General features: G+C 58.9%; 1 protein-coding gene across 5 annotated transcripts in view; it reads left to right on the forward strand.

The window, feature by feature from the left end:
• The first annotated feature begins 3,745 nt into the window (after nt 1-3,745).
• Nucleotides 3,746-15,269, forward strand: part of MCF2L (MCF.2 cell line derived transforming sequence like) — a 132,579-nt gene continuing 121,055 nt past the window's right edge. For 4 of the 5 annotated variants that reach the window (XM_025441300.3, XM_035704546.2, XM_035704547.2 and 1 more), the window contains exon 1: nt 3,747-3,901. The gene's annotated coding sequence lies outside the window, so the exon portion shown is untranslated. Of the gene's footprint in view, nt 3,902-15,269 lie in introns of all 5 variants that reach the window. The other variant, XM_035704548.2, reaches the window with a different exon arrangement.

Here is a 15,269-nt window from a genome sequence, read left to right on the forward strand (position 1 = left end):
TCTCCCCGCCCCACCTGCCTGCCCGCCGTGTTCACGGGTGCGCACCAGCATCTTGCAGATGCAGACGACTCCCTTTCTGAGCTTCAGGCTTCGCACTGCCGTCTTGAACTATAAACGGGTCGTTCACCTGGGAAAGCATCGTGTGGGCAAGTCCAGGTGAGCTCACGGTCACGGCAAAGGAGAGGCCTCCGCAGCCAGGCTGCTTAACTTCTGTAACGTGGGAGGATCCTGCCGTTGGGGCTGAGGCCCCCGGGGTGTGTGTACCTGCAAACAAGCTGGCCTGGACCTCTACGACCCACAGCAAGCGCGGAGACCCCACTGAGATGACGTGGTATTATTTTAAGGGGCTCCAGTCTCCAGGAGACGTAGTTACAAGCGTTTGCTCCATTTCTACTTTTGTGTTTGCTCCTGAGAATGAGCTGGCAGGCGGGAGGCTTGCTGGGCTGGGGACGCGGGCGCAGGTGACAGTGGCGCTGCGGCCCCAGGGATGTTTGGCGGCCTCATCCCTTGGACAGGGCAGTAGAACACGGGGGTCAGCCTTTCACCGAAACACGCACAGAGGCAGCTGTGGGCCAAGCACCAGCTTACAGGAAGCTATGCGGGGCCGGCGGAGTCTGGCGGCGCTGTCGGCTGGGGAGGCCGCTGGAAGGGGCCCGGTGGCACTGTGTCCGTGGGCTCTGGGCTCACATCACCTGTCTGTGGCACATTCCCCTTTGAGTTGGGGACATAACCCTGCTTCCTCCTGACTTCCTGGAGTGAAACTTCCAGAATTTCAGCCCGCAGTGGGATGTCCACTGCTCCGTGGTTAGGGGGAAATGCTAGGACATCTCGACCTCGTGGCCCAGCCCCAAGTATGAGTGACACTGAGCCCAGATGTTGGTGTGTCTGTGGCCTGGAACTGCCATGTGCAGGCCGGCTGTCCTGGGACTCTAAGCTCCTGGAGGGCAGGGTTGCCTGACGCCCTCGGCACTAAGGCAACTAGAGCAGGTGCGCAGGGAGGTGGCTGGGCAGTAGGAGGAGCGGGCAACGCTGGTTGGCTTGGATCTTCCACTGTGCTCGGCCACGTCCCTGCCACCCAGGCCCCCCAATACCGTGTGTGCTGCCAGGGAGACACCTGGAATCCAGAGAGGGACAGAACCAGACATGCTGGCTGTCACCTCTCTGCATCCTCACTGCTTTCCAGTGGAAGACAGAGCAGCCAGAGGGCAGTGACATGGTTTGGTGCTCTGTGGTCCTGCTGGTCTGGAGATTTTTATTTACTTAATATTTTAATTTTTAAAAGTACCTATTTCAGAGAGAGAGAGAGAGAATGTGTGCATGGGTGGGAGGGGCAGAGGCAGGGGAAGGGAGAACTCCAGCAGACTCCTCACTGAGCAGGGAGCCCCATGGGGCCAATCCCAGGACCCTGAGATCACCACCTGAGCCGAAACCAAGAGCTGGATGCTTAACTGACTGAGCCCCCAGGTGCCCCCAGCCTGGAAATTTTTAAAGTGAACGGGCCTGACCTCTAGGTTTGAGCTCTGTGTCCTTGGGGTTACAGGAGCTGTGGGAAACCTGCTGCTAGATGACCCCGCCCTGTGCCTCTCTGCTGGGAGCTTCCTGTGGGCACCACGGTCCAGAGCTGCTGCAGAACTGCAGTCTTCGGAGCAGGAGCCCACCCCCAGGCTCCTGGCACCAGCTGTCCTCGGGGTGCTGGAGGCTGACCCCCCCCCCATGAGGGGAGGGTGGCTGGAACCTTGCTGGAGGAAGCAGGTATAGCCTCATGGGTCCTTCAGCCCAGGGGGTAGAGAGGATGCTTTTGAGAACAAGCTAATTAAAAGCAAACCTTGGGTAGTCTTGTGTCTCGCTTGGGTCTCAGGACTGGAGACCGAGTGCCTGGTGACACTTGCAAACCCCTGCAGTGGGGGAGGGGAGGAGTGGGGGGCTGGGCGGGCGGTGGGAACAAAGGTGGAATCACACACTGCGCCTTTTCTTTCCTTCCACCGGAGGTTTAAGATTACAATCAGCCTGCTCCTGTTTGAAATTCTCTGAGCAGAATTTGGAAGAAAAGAGGAAAAAAACAGGCTTTGGGGTTTTGTTTTGTTTCAAGCAGGGAAATTGTGCCTCCTACTTTTTAGTGTGAAAACCAGACTTAGGCTATCGGAAATCATTAGATTGGGTCTGACTGTGGCCCTGGTCTGCGCCTTCCTGGAGCAGGATTTGATTGTCTTGGAAAGGTGGCGCAGGATCCTGGGACAGGCAGCACACGTGGCCATCCCAGGGCCTGCGGGGGGGAGGGCGGTTCATCATCCTTTGGGTTCGGGTTCTGCATGGAGGTTCACCATCCTGGTGCTGGGCCAAGAGGTCAGGAAAGCGTCGCAGGGACCCAAAACACATCCCCAAAGAAGTGATGTGAAGGACGCGCACAGGGAACCAACACGTGGGACCAGCAACAACGTGAATAACCCCCAAGGGACAGGTGTGAGTCCGGGGGCGTCCGGGGTCAGGCGGGGAAGGCGCGGAGCCGCGTGTTTCTGCTGGAAGAGGGAGAGGAGACGGGGCTGTGCTAAGGCAGGGCTGTGTCTGCCAGCTAGTTGCCCTCCATCTGGGGGTGGCTCCTTCCTCCTGGCAGAGACCCCCAGGCTCCTCCGGCCCCTCTTGAGGTGCCGGCCGGCAGGGGGGGGGCTTTCAAAGCTGCCCCGGGGGTCAGAAAGGCCGAGTGACCCGGGAACAGCCGTCAGGTGGCCAGGCAGTCAGGGGAGTTAAGGGGAAGAGTGGCTGGGCCAGACCCCGGCCAGTGGGGGGCTTCGGGGGCAGGGTGTGTGTGTGGGGGGGTCGGGGGCCGGGGGGGCAGCCCTTGGTGGCCTCCAGGGGATGGGGCTGGAGGCCGGGACCAAACTGCCTGAACTCACCTGCATCCCACGGAACAGAAACAATGAAGCAGAAGGCGAATCGCCGCTGGATCTCCCGCTAGGAGTTGCTCGAGTCAGCTCACTGACATCTCTGCTCTCCGAGACGGGCCTGCCAGCTCGGGGGTCATGAGGACCCCAAATATGCTCAAGGAGAAGTGCAGACCCGCCCGCGGGGAGCCACCTGCCACGGCCAGCCTAGCCGCGCGGCCCTCGAACGCCTTCAGGCTGACAGCTAAGCCCAGGATTGCTTCCCCCAGACCTGACCTGAGGTTTTTTTGCCGGACTTTCTCGGGAGAGATCGTACCTTCATGTTTGTTCTGGAACTCAGGAGGACATTCTTTGCTCCCAGGATTTAACGTGCTTTCAAGTAATCTGACGAAGCAATCAGCAATGGTTTCGACAGTTTGCCAGTTCGGTGAATTAGACTGTGACCTTGAAACCAGGGAATCAGATATTTTTATATCCTTGAAACAAGAGCCTAAAACGTCAAGGGAAAATCTAGGCCTTTGTTTTTCTTAAGCCGCAGAGGTAAATAATATTTTTGTTTATGCAAACTTCATTCCAAGGCAATATCATAAAAGAAGGTCGCTTGTTGTTTTTTGTTTTCTTAATTAATTTAATTAAATTAATTTATTTGAAGTTGCTTGTTTAACTGAAGGTTGGTGGAGTAGAAATTCATGGGAAAATGAATTTTGTTTTAATTGTCTCTTTCTGTTTCTGAGCAAACACTGCAAAGGCTGCATCTAGGTATTTGGGCTTTATCCAAAGAAGTGACTATGATGTCTTTGGGCAGCGTGATCTCACTTTCCCTTGAAAATCTGTTTTTTTGCACCGCAGACTCATGTTTGACTGCTGGAGATCTGTTCTGTGCAAGAAAACCGGAAGCAACCTTCACTCCTCCCTGAGACGCTCCGATGAGGCCGAAAAGGAAGAAGGTGACCCTCAGATCGACGTCCCTGATGTCATCAGGCTTGTCAGAGACCCGCCGGAGCAGTCACACCCCCCTGCAGGTAGGGCCCTTTGCAACCTTATTTGGACCTAGAAGCTGTTGCTGCTGATCGGATTCAAATCATCCTGCCCATCGCTCTTCCAGTCGTTTTAGGAGATGAGTGTGTTTTGGATCTGGGAGGACAGTCACGCGTGGCGTCTGCATGGCACCCCCCCCCCCCCCGCCGTGTCCCCGTGGCATCCCTGTGGCATCTGCATGGTGTCCCTATGCTATCCCTGTGGTGTCCACATGGTGTCCCCATGGCATCTCCATGGCAGTCCCTGTGGTGTCTCCGTGCTGTCCCCGTGACGTCCCTGTGGTGTCCCCATGGCATCCCCAGGCACCTGCTGCAGGCCCGTGGCTATTACCTGCCTGCCCCTCTGAGGAGTCTCCCATGACCCTCCTCATTTGACCTCCTGGAGGTTATTCTGATGAGCGGCTTAACATTAGAGGGAAAAAGCTCATTTGGATTAGAAATGAAGCCCGGTGCCCGGGAGGGTGACCAGCACCAGGCATGGCTTCTCATCTGAGACCCGGGAGGTGGTGTTGAATTCGGTGGGTCATGGATCCATGGCCACTGCCCGGAGGACAGGGGAGCATGACAAACGCTAGCTGAGAACCCCACACTCCTCAGGGCCTGGCCTGACCCTAGTCGGGTGACCTCCCACGTGCCCTCCTGCCCTCCCCTGAGCCCTCCTGCCCTCCTGTGTGCCATCCCCTGTGCCTCATCCAGTTCCTCAAAGCAAGCGAGAGGCCTGCTGTGCGGTATGCGGTTCAACAGCACTGAACTCCCTGCACCCCTTCGTCCCCATCCTATGCCAACAGTAGTTCTCAGGAGACAGGGCAAGCAACGTGCCACCTACAAAGGGATGGCACAGGTAGGACGACGAGTGTCCACCCAGGGCTGGGCTGGAGCCGCGAGGGAGCACAAGCAGGGCCCTCACCTCTGTCTCCAGGGATCCCAGGCCTTGCCCTAAGCGGCCTCTAATGTAGGTGGGCAGTGGGGCTAAGGCGACCCTGGGCTCCCTCGTGGGCTGTGTCCCTCTGGCCTGTGTCCCTCGTGGACTGTGTCCCTCTGACCAGTGTCCCCCACGGACTGTGTCCCTCTGGCCAGTGTCCTTCACGGACTATGTCCCTTTGGCCTGTGTCCCTCATGGGCTGTGCCCTCGTGGCTTGTGCCCCCTGTGGCCTGTGTCCCTCGTGGGCTGTGTCCGTGTCTGTGTTGCCTGGGCACCCCTTGGTGAGAGAGTACGTGCACCATCTTTGCACCTCGGCATTTGTGCTCCGTGTCCCATGTGTGCCGTCCGTCTGCCGATGGGGTATCTTGTGCACACCCAGGGTCTGAGCCACGGCTCCAGTGGTGGGCCTTGCACATAAGGACATGGTTGGCCATTTGCACCTGGCCAGTGGGTGGTTGCTTTCTGCTGTCATAGCCCCACTAGCATCTCTGTTTAGTCTTGTTGGTGCAGAAACCTGAGTTTTACCACTTCCTTTGTCGGTGACTGTTGGCCAGTGGGAGGCTGAAGCCTGAAACCCCAAGTCAGTCTCCCCACGATGCGAGTGTCCTGACTGACCGCCTGACTATGGGGCCTGGTTTTCTGGTACTGTCTGGGTTGGGAGCACAGCAGTGGGACGGCCACCCCTGGGGGTGGCAAGTGCAGGGGAGGGCAGGAGAGGGCAGGGGACGGGGCCAGGGAAGGCAGGGGAGAGCAAGGGATGGAGCCGTCACCCGGTGCACCTGGCCCAGAAAGGGCACTTGGGAAGGCAGCATGCTTGGTCCCTCGGTGAGGGCACGTGGGTGGTAGACACGGTGGACGGCTGACTTCTACAGCTGGGAGGTTGTCGAGTGTCTCCGTGCACAGTGGGGCCGGAGTGGCTGAGGCTCCAGAGTGGGACGCCAGAGCTGGACTCTGCTCGTTGCTCGGCCGCCTAGAGCGTGGGCTACAGGAAGGCCCTCCGCGGCTGGTGACAGTGGCAGCACGTGCAGCGGTGGTGGCAAGGACCCAAGGTGTCGTGGGCTCAGGCGACGGGCCAGGGTCCCATCTCGGCTGCGTAGCTGTGGGTTCCTCCTCCGTCCCCCAGTGGCAGGCCTCACGGGCCTCTGTGGCTCCTGCTCTGTGGACAGGCTGCTGCACCTGTGGCCCCTTCCCTGCTCCCTGTGGAGACAGGGAGGAACTGGGGGCTGAGAGGAGGAGGCAGGTGCGGGGCCGCCTCTGTAGTGCACCTAGTGGGGCTTCAGCCCTGTGCCGGGTCTCGGCTCCCACAGCCCTGCTATTCCCGCCAGCGTCGGGTGCACCCACCTGCGGGTCAGAGCCTGCCCGACCGTCAGCCGCACAGGGAAGGCCTCCGGTTGCAGGGCGCTCCACTCCCTGTGAGCTGGCCCCACAGACGGCTGGGCAGCCTCTCCTTTCAGCGGCCAGGGAGGCACCTCGGGTCAGCGCCGGGGTCTCCTTCCTGGGGCCACTCTTGGGCTCAAGTCCCCGCTGGAGTCTGGAAAGGCCCCCAGCAGTGTGACCCCTCACCCCACAACCCCCCTCTTTCCAGAAGCAAAGTCGTGGCAGATGCTTCTCCCGCATGACGCCTTTCTGTGGGGCTGCACGGTCTGCAGACACAGGCGCAGGGTCTCTGCACACAACTCCCTTCCCCCCACGCCCCACAGGTGCCGCTGCTGCAACCCCTGCTCCATGACCCCTGGCACCTGACCCGGCCTGGGCTGGGCCTTCGTCACGCACCCAGGGCACCAGGCTGACACGGCAGCCCCAGAGTGGGGGCACCGAGGTGCAGGCAGTCCTGGGGCCCCGGCTGTCCGTCCCATCCAGTTCTGAATGAACAGCTGAGGCAGGTTGGGCAGAGCCTGGAGAGCAACCAGGACACAGCAGAGGCAGGAGGCCAGACCAGACGGGAGCTGGTCACCTCACGGGAATGGGCCTGGGGTGAACACCACGTGTCCCGGAGGCGCCGGTGGTGTGTGGGAGACCAGCACACGCGTGCACACGTGTATTTCATCAGCGCAGCTTCCAAGCTCGCTCGGCTCTCCGCCTTCTGAGTGGCACTTCCCCATGCACACCCAGGTGCCCCGACTCCTGCTCTTGTGGCCTGCTCCCCGCCGGCATCCTCGGGCACCCACCCTCAGGTCCTCCGGCCTCTGCCAAACACCTCCGTGAGCAAGCAGCGCGGTAGGCAGGGAAGCGGCAGCAGCTGTGAACGTTCGTTGGAACGTCCCGTCCTCTGAAACCTCGATTTTGAGAGCACGGGCGGGTTTTATTCTCACGGCGGCAATTCCTTGTCCTCGCTGTGACGCCGAATAGGTGGGGCCTGTCCGCGGGCACGGGTGGGCCTCCCTGACCCGGGACTCTGGCCACTGCTCTCCTGCGTTTACTTTTCAAACGGTGAGTCTGTTCCGACGGGTTAGCAGAGTCTCTAATGACGCCAACAAACCCTTGAGAGTCACGCTGGGACGGCTGCCCGGAGACGTCTCGAGGATAAAAGACCATCAAGTGCGGTTCCTGATGCGAGCGTAAGGCCCACAGTTACCGTCTGCAACATGCGGTTGAGCCGTGGAGCTGCCGTGGCGTCGCCAAAAGCTCCCAAGGTTGGTGCTTTCGCGCTGCTGGACCTAATTCCTGCGCGTGGCGTGGACGTGAGAGCGTGTGTTCCGGTGGAGGAGGCCAGGAGCGCCCGCTGCAAACGCGGGGGGAAGAGCGAGGACGACCCCAGGGCGCCGTGCTGGGAGGGAAGCCGCTGCCCGGCGGCCTCGGCCTAGCTCCGCCGGGCGCAGGTGAAGGGCCCTGAGAGAACGTGGTGCACCCGTGCGAGGCTCCCCGCGCGTGGGCCCCTCCTGGAGCCCCCAGGCCGAGAGCACAGGGCGGAGCACACGGCCCTGGAAGACCTGCCTGGCGGCCACACTCCCCAACAGCTTCTTGTCCCAGATGTGACGTTCTCACCAGAAAACGTGCTGTTTGTAGACACAGAACTTGGGTGTTGCTCTAAACAGTCTTGTTTTCACCCTTTCCTGGTCCCTTGGGCTTTGCCCTTGGACTAACCGTTACTGGGGAAGCCAGCAGGAGCTCCGCACCTGCAGATCGTGCTCGCTGCTGCGAACCCGCAAATGTCTGGGGCCCGCTGGTGGTGGCTGGTCGCTGTCGGAAGCCACAACGAAAGCAGCCCTGGTGCCCCGCAGCCTCGCGGTGCTCAGACTTCCCAGGACCTCCCAGATAGGCTCTGGGTGGAACCGACTAGGTGTTAATATGACGGATGTGATGGGTCACAGAACCCCAGGAAGGACTCTGGCGGCTGGAGAAGCCCCTCACGGGGACAGATGCCCGGGAGGCTGCTCATCCGGAGGCTCCCTCCCCAAGCCTGCCCCACCAGCAGCAGGAGTGATGTGCATTTTTATTTTTGCAGAAACTTGGTGGTTTTTCTGTTGAACCAAGTGCTTTATGACACGTGCTGTGGATCAACGTGATCCTGGGGCCACATAGCTCTGGGAAAGCACATGGCTGCTGTGTCACCAGCAGTGCCAGGCTGGGCCCCCCTGCCCTCCTTCGCTGCTCCCAGCAGTGATGCATGGCTGGTGGGGACAAGGTCTCCCTGCCTCTGGCCTTGTCAACTTCCGGACTCAAGTCCTGCCCACCTGTCTAGATGGGCAAGTGTACCTACCGCCTGTACCGTGAAGCGCTCATCTGTGAGGCTCTCAGCTTCTGGGGAGGTCCTGCCACCCTGACAGTGCACGGGCAGCTTTGTTCCTGACAAGCCATGTCATGCATCTCCAAGACACGGCAGCACAAGGACAGGCAGCATTTCCTTCCCGTGGCAGGCTTGGTGGCAGGCTTCTCCCCAAGGGCCTAGTACTGGGAACCACGGGGTCCAGGAAGCCCTGGTCACCCAGCTCCGTGCTCTGTGCGGAGCATGAGTGTCTCCATCCTCCACGTGCGAGGCATGGCGGTGTTTAGAAAGCACCGCACTGGCACATTGGGTGGCACCTGTGGGTTAGCCGCATGGAGCAGCAGGTGGTGCGTGGCTGTTTGCAGGGGTTGTGCCAGCCAGGTGCTGGTTCTCCTGCGGCACCTGAGGGACGTGGAGAAGATGAGGGGGTTTCACTGCCTGCACGTTAAAGACTGCAAGATTCACTCCCAGACAAAACCTAGGACAACCCTTCGCAGGATAAAGCAGATGCCCTTTACGAGGACAGAACCAGCGGGGAGTGGGCCTGGGGAGGAAGGTGCTCAGGGCAGGCAGGGAAGACACACACCGTAAGATGAGAAATGCTCGCCGGGTTGGGTGGGAGTGAGGAACGCAGAAAGATGAGGACACCTCCGTGGTCCCTACCCTCACGGGCGAGCATGCAGTCCTCGAAGCCATGCTGCAAACACCGCGGCGTGGACAAATGTCTTCAAGCATTTTGGTTTCCATCAGCAGCGTCCACTCGCAGGAATGGAAACTAGGGAAGTGATAAAGAGTCGTCTCAAAGCCAGTGACATCCTGGCACTGGCGCTAGGAGCTGGTGGCACTGCTCCACCGTGTAGACGGCACCCTTGCCGTCAAAGACCTGCAGCTGAACGTGAATGCATTCTTCGTGCGCTGGTAACGTGTTTTCCTCTGTCTTCCGGCGGCGGGGACAGTGTTACCTCCACGAGAAGATGTGTTTCCTGGGGTAGGACGTAAGGCTGGACCCCCACAGGCAGGACCTGGACCCCCTGTCCCGCGCTCAGCCCCAGCCGTGGGGGCGTGTGCCTTCACAGGGGCTCGTCTCTGGGTCTGGGCCCCGGGCTTCTGGCCTGAGCTCACCCCGAGGTTGGGAGCGGGGACATCTTGTGGGAGACTTTTCCTGGCAATTGGCAGGCAGCCCTGGGAAAATAGGTGGGTGTGAATAAAGCCCTGGAGGGCGGGGACCGGAGGGCCTGGTGGGCCTCCTCAGGCTGGGCAGCCCGGGCCACAGCCACCCAAGTGTCCCCGAGGGCGGAGGGTCAGGCCCGGCTGGCTCAGCCCGAGTCCGCCCTGGAGGCCGGGCCCTCCTGCACCCCGGCCGCCCTGACAGCCTCGCCCCATGCTCCTGCGCCTCAGAGCCTCGCTGACACGTGTCTCTGTCCCATACTTAGAAATCGGACCGTGAGTCAGCTCCTGGGGTGCACTCTGGTTAAAGACGGCGTCATAGTGGTCCCCTCCCTCCACAGATGTGACACCGGCTAGTCTGCCTGGATGTTAGCAGCTGTCAGTGAGCGTTGCTGGGAGTTATTCATTGACTCCTGAGAGGGCCGATGTCCTCCTTCTCCCAAGAACTCCATTCTGACGGCCAGAATTCACCCGATGAAGAGACACGTCCCCCTGAGCTCCTCGTCACCATGATGGGCGGTGCGTGGGCCTGCGGCACACGTGCCTGGTTCTCTCCTTGGTGTCTACCAGCTTCTAGGGTAGTGAGTCTGCCGTTAGCACCTCCCCAATAGCAGCGGTGACAGCTTTTAAAAATATCACTTCAAACTGGTACAAAATAGAATTTAAGTGAATATGTTTAAATGATCTTGTTGGCTTCGTTGGGGGGTTCCTTAGCCGGCGGCCTGCCGTCCAGCTGTTGGACGAGGTGAGAGGCCACCTGTGAGCAGGAGGGGCAGACGAGCAGCTTGCTCTGGAGGGAAAGCAGGTGGTGGCGGCAGGGTCCCCACCCGGGGGTCCATCCGGCAGGTCGCCCAACGTTTCTGGTCACTCTGTGTCTGGGGACATTAAAGCTGTAAGTCAGATCCAGTTTGGTGACGGGGTGCTGACAGAGTGGCCAGTGTCTGCTTGGGGCCTGCCTGCTGTCTTGTTTTTAACAGAAGTAAAAAACATAAAAATTGTATACATCTGAATCCATCGCAGATGTTCACGTTGGTCAGATTGTCCAGTGTGGGGCCTTGGGAGCCTCTTCACATTGGCCTTCGGATCCGCCGGGCCTGCTGCTGCATCCTGGGTGGGTGCTGGAGGACGGATCTCGGGCGGGGGTCTGGGAGTCCTCTGATTTACACGGCACTCTGATGACATGGCGCACACGGGGGGACCCCCTGCCCTGTGCCCCACTGCGCCCTGAGTGCGGCAGCCCCTCGGCGGCAGGATGAATTCCCATTGCAGCCCTGAGACTGTCCACGGAGGTCATGTCTGTCTGGCTGCCCTTCACGTGACTCATGAAGATGCAACCTGAATGTCAGGGAACGGTTTCCAGAACTTTCAAGTAGTTATGGTGACGTTTCCCTTTGTAAAAAAAAAAAAAAGAAAAAAAAGTCATGATAGGGGCTCCTCGGTGGCTCGGGGGTTAAGCAGCCAACTCTTGGTTTCGGCTCAGGGTCGTGGGATCCGGTCCCACGTCGAGCTCAGCACTGAGTGCTGAGCAGGAAATCTGCTTCGGATTCTCCCCCCGCCCGTCCCCCAGACCTCACCATGACTATCTGTCCCTAGTACTTGTTTTATAGGAGGGTTGGCCTTCCCTGTTCCTTTCAGCAGGAGTGTGGGCGGTCCTGCTGCCTAGGGCGTGTGTACAGCGATGTGCCCCAAGGGAAATGGTTTCCCATACCTGGGAAAGGACCGTGTGTTAGGGAAGTCTCTGGAAGCTTTGTGACACTTGCCCATGCTGGGAATGGGCATATATGTGGGTCAGACACCTCTCAGGAAGACGTCTGTGTCAAGAGGCTTTTCTGGGCTCAAATATGGAGAAGGGTTCATGCCCCTCCCTCCCGACAGCGGTCAGGGCTCACGGGGTGGCTGGCGGGGTGGCTGGCGGGGTGGCGGAAGAGGTGGGTCCCTGTGCACAGGAGCCAGGTGGACTCTTGGGACGGGGTGTTAGGAAGTACCTGGCGAGCTTCTGGATGCAGGTGTGCACCCCAGGCTCACGTGCTGTGGGTCTTCGGGCCTCACTGCGCTTTCCCCTGAGAGCCAGCTGCCCGGCCACGTCCTGCCTGGGGAGTGGGAAGCGCAGTGTCTCCACGCGGAGTTCTGTTGGTTCGTTCTGCTCCTCCCATAGGTGGCAGCTGGGGGTCGGTGTAAGCCCAGGTGTGGGTTCCTGGGCCCCGGTGCCCCTTCTTGCTGCGTGGCTGCAGCACAGCCATTTCAGGAGTGCTGACAGAGCGGCTGCAGAGTGCAGTCAGGGCCTGACCCCACTGGAGCTGTGCCACCCCCCACCCCCAGGAACGGGGACACGGCAACGCGTCTTCCCTCTGCTGCCCGCTCCGAAGCATTGGCAGAATGACCCTGGGGGAAACGGCAGGGAGCTGATCCTAAACTCACTTCCAGGCCAACCCCTCAGACTCCCTGGTGCCATGCATGCTTCCAGTTCAGAGCCAGCAGCAGCGGAGCTCCGATGCCCCCTCTGGCCTTCAGCACCCGGGCTTGCTCTGCACCTGCTCGGCACCCATGAGCCCCCCACATCTACGAATGGGAGGTGAGGGAGCCCAGGTGGCATGGGCAGGGGCATGGAGAGCGGGCACCGTCCCTGTGCCGCTCCCCGGCTCGCTGCTGTCGTGCCCTGGGTCTCGGCTCCGGCTGTCCCCCTGTGGTGGCAGAGCAGCGGGCACTCACTGTGGTAGGAATGTGGGAAACTGCAGGGTGCTTCTTACACGGTCAGCACGCTCGCCCCACATGGCCCCACAGTCGGGGGAACTCCAGCTCGCTGGGGAACTGGGTGCTCGTGGCTTCTGCTTAGGGAGTCCTACAGGTGAGCTGCAGCCCGCAGGCTGCCCATCCAGCTGTGCGGGTGCCTTGGGAAGCACAGCTCATCCTGTGCCGCTCGGTCGGCTTCTGGATGCGCAGAGACAGTAGATGAAGGGATCTGTGTGACAGCTCGGTGTCACCCAGAAGGCCGTGTGTGTGTGTGTGTGTGTGTGTGTGTGTGTGTGTGACTGTGAGCGAGCATGTGTGTGTGACTGTGAGTGTGCACACTGCCTCATCTTCACTTCATTTTTACTAACAGTTTCATTTCTGCATAAATCACAGACCATAGATTTTTCACTATCTTTATTTTTTAATTTAATTTAACTTAAATTCAATTAATTAATATATAATGTATTATTGATTTCAGCAGTAGAGGCCAGTGATTTCTGAGTTGTGTGCAGCACCCACTGCTCATCTCATCACGTGCCCTTCTTCATGTCCATCACCCAGTGACCCATTCCCCACCCCCTCCCCCACAGGACCCTCTGTTTCCCAGAGTTAAGATCATCTTCCCCTATGATCCTCTGTTTTGTTTCTTAAATTCCACATATGAGTGAGATCGTATGATAATTGTCCTTCTCTGACTGACTTATTTCACTCAGCATAATACCCTCCAGTTCCATCCACGTCGAAGGAAATGGTGGGTATTTGTCGTTTCTAATGGCTGAGGAATATTCCATTGTATACACAGACCACAGCTTCTTTATCCATCATCTTTCGATGGACACCGAGGCTCCTTCCACAGTTTGGATATTGTGGACATCACTGCTGTAAACATCGGGGTGCAGGTGTCCCGGCGTTTCACTGCATCTGAATCTTTGGGGTAAATCTCCAGCAGTGCAATTGCTGGGTCGTAGGGCAGACCTATTTTTAACTCTTTGAGGAACCTCCACACTGTTTTCCAGAGTAGCTGCACCAGGTCACATTCCCACCAACAGTGTAAGAGGGTTCCCCTTTCTCCGCATCCTCTCCAACATTTGTTGTTTTCTGTCTTGTTAATTTTCCCCATTCTCACTGGTGTGAGGTGGGATCTCATTGTGGTTTTGATTTGTATTTCCCTGATGGCCAGTGATGCGGAGCATGTTCTCATGTGCTTGTTGGCCATGTCTATGTCTTCCTCTGTGAGATTTCTCTTCATGTCTTTTGCCCATTTCATGATTGGATTGTTTGTTTCTTTGCTGTTGAGTTTAAGAAGTTCTTTATAGATTTTCATCCCCTTTAAAATGTACAGCTGAGTGGTGTTCAGGCTGTTGGCAGACTTGGCCAGTGTCGCCATGAGCTTGAGGACACTCAGTTCACCCCTGAAGGAAGCCCCCGCCCCCGTGAGCAGTCGCATCCTGTCCCCGCCCCACAATCAGGGCTCTGCACTTGGTCCATGTGGATTTCCCTGTTCCGGGTGTTGCATGGAAATGGTCACACGCAGCTCACGAGGCATCGTATCTTGAAAGTTCTTCCTGGCACAGCCTGCGTCAGGTTCCGTCCTGCTGTGTGAATAGATGATGCTTCACCTGATTGTCGGGTGTGGGCACTTGGCTGGTTTCTGCTTTGGGCCACTTTGGGCCACTGTGAATCCTGCCTCCACCGTTTCCACACCGGCTCCCGTGCATAGGGTCTTCACTGTTCCGGGGTGCACGCCCTGGGAGGAGGTGCCGGGGCACATGGTGACTCTGGGTTTAGCTGCTGGAAGACCACCACCCTGTTTCCCATGTGGCCGCAGCACCTCATATCTTCCTGGCAGCGGACAAGGCTGTGGTTCCTCCACGTCCTTGCCAACACCTGTCTTTGTCCATCTTTTTGTTTGCCGTCCTGGTGGGTGTGATGTGGCGTCTTGCCATGGTGGTTTTGGTTTGCATTTCCCTGATGGCAAACAATGTGGAGCACCTTCATGGTTCCTGGCCATCTCACATCTTCCCTGCGGAAATGTCTGTCAGCACTCTTGCCCACTTTTCTGTTGGGGTGTTTGTCTTCTCAGCATTAGCTGGGGGAGTGCTCTGTGCGTTGCAGGGACAGGTCCCAGGCCCCCTCTGCGCCCCTTGGGTCTCTCACCCCAGGGCATCCCCTAGGGGTCAGGGTCGGCCTTGGTGAGAAGCTGTGGCCGCCTGTCCGCATCTGCTCAGGATGCCTGCAGGTAACTGCACATGTTCCCCTGTGCACTCAACTAGGCGCCTGCCCTGGGGTCTGTGTAAACATGCGCCCGGGCATATAGAACCCAAAACGGGGTTACTTGGGAGACCTTTCCATGGGGATGTGAAAGGTGAGCAGTGCCTTCCGGGGCTTGTGTGTGCCATGGAGCATGGGTCTTGTGCTATCTGCAGAAAGGCCCGGGGAGTGGGCAGGACCTGGGGTAGGGGGGATGGAGGGCGAGTAGGTCAGGGCCAGGTATCCTCACCAGTTCAATGTGCCAGGTAGGTTCCAGAAAGGGCCACAGGGCTAGAGCCTGAGTGCACCTTCTGGAAGTTGCTGTGGGCCTGAGTGGTGCACTGGTGGGATACCCTGGAGGGTGAGGGGCTTGAAGGGGCCAGCCTTCGAGAGCAGGACTGGGAGACACCAGGGTCTGGGCACAGACCCCTTTGCCCCCCCCCCACCCCGGACACTATGTGGGGAGGAGCGGGGAGATTAGGACTCATCCAAGTGGATGCAGTCACCATGGACACGGTGAAGTTGCTGCTTGAGCTGAGTCTGCCTGGGAAGACCTGGGTTCTTCCACGGCTCTGGTG

The sequence above is a fragment of the Canis lupus genome, chromosome 22, assembly GCF_003254725.2.
Source record: "Canis lupus dingo isolate Sandy chromosome 22, ASM325472v2, whole genome shotgun sequence".
NCBI lineage: Eukaryota > Metazoa > Chordata > Mammalia > Carnivora > Canidae > Canis > Canis lupus.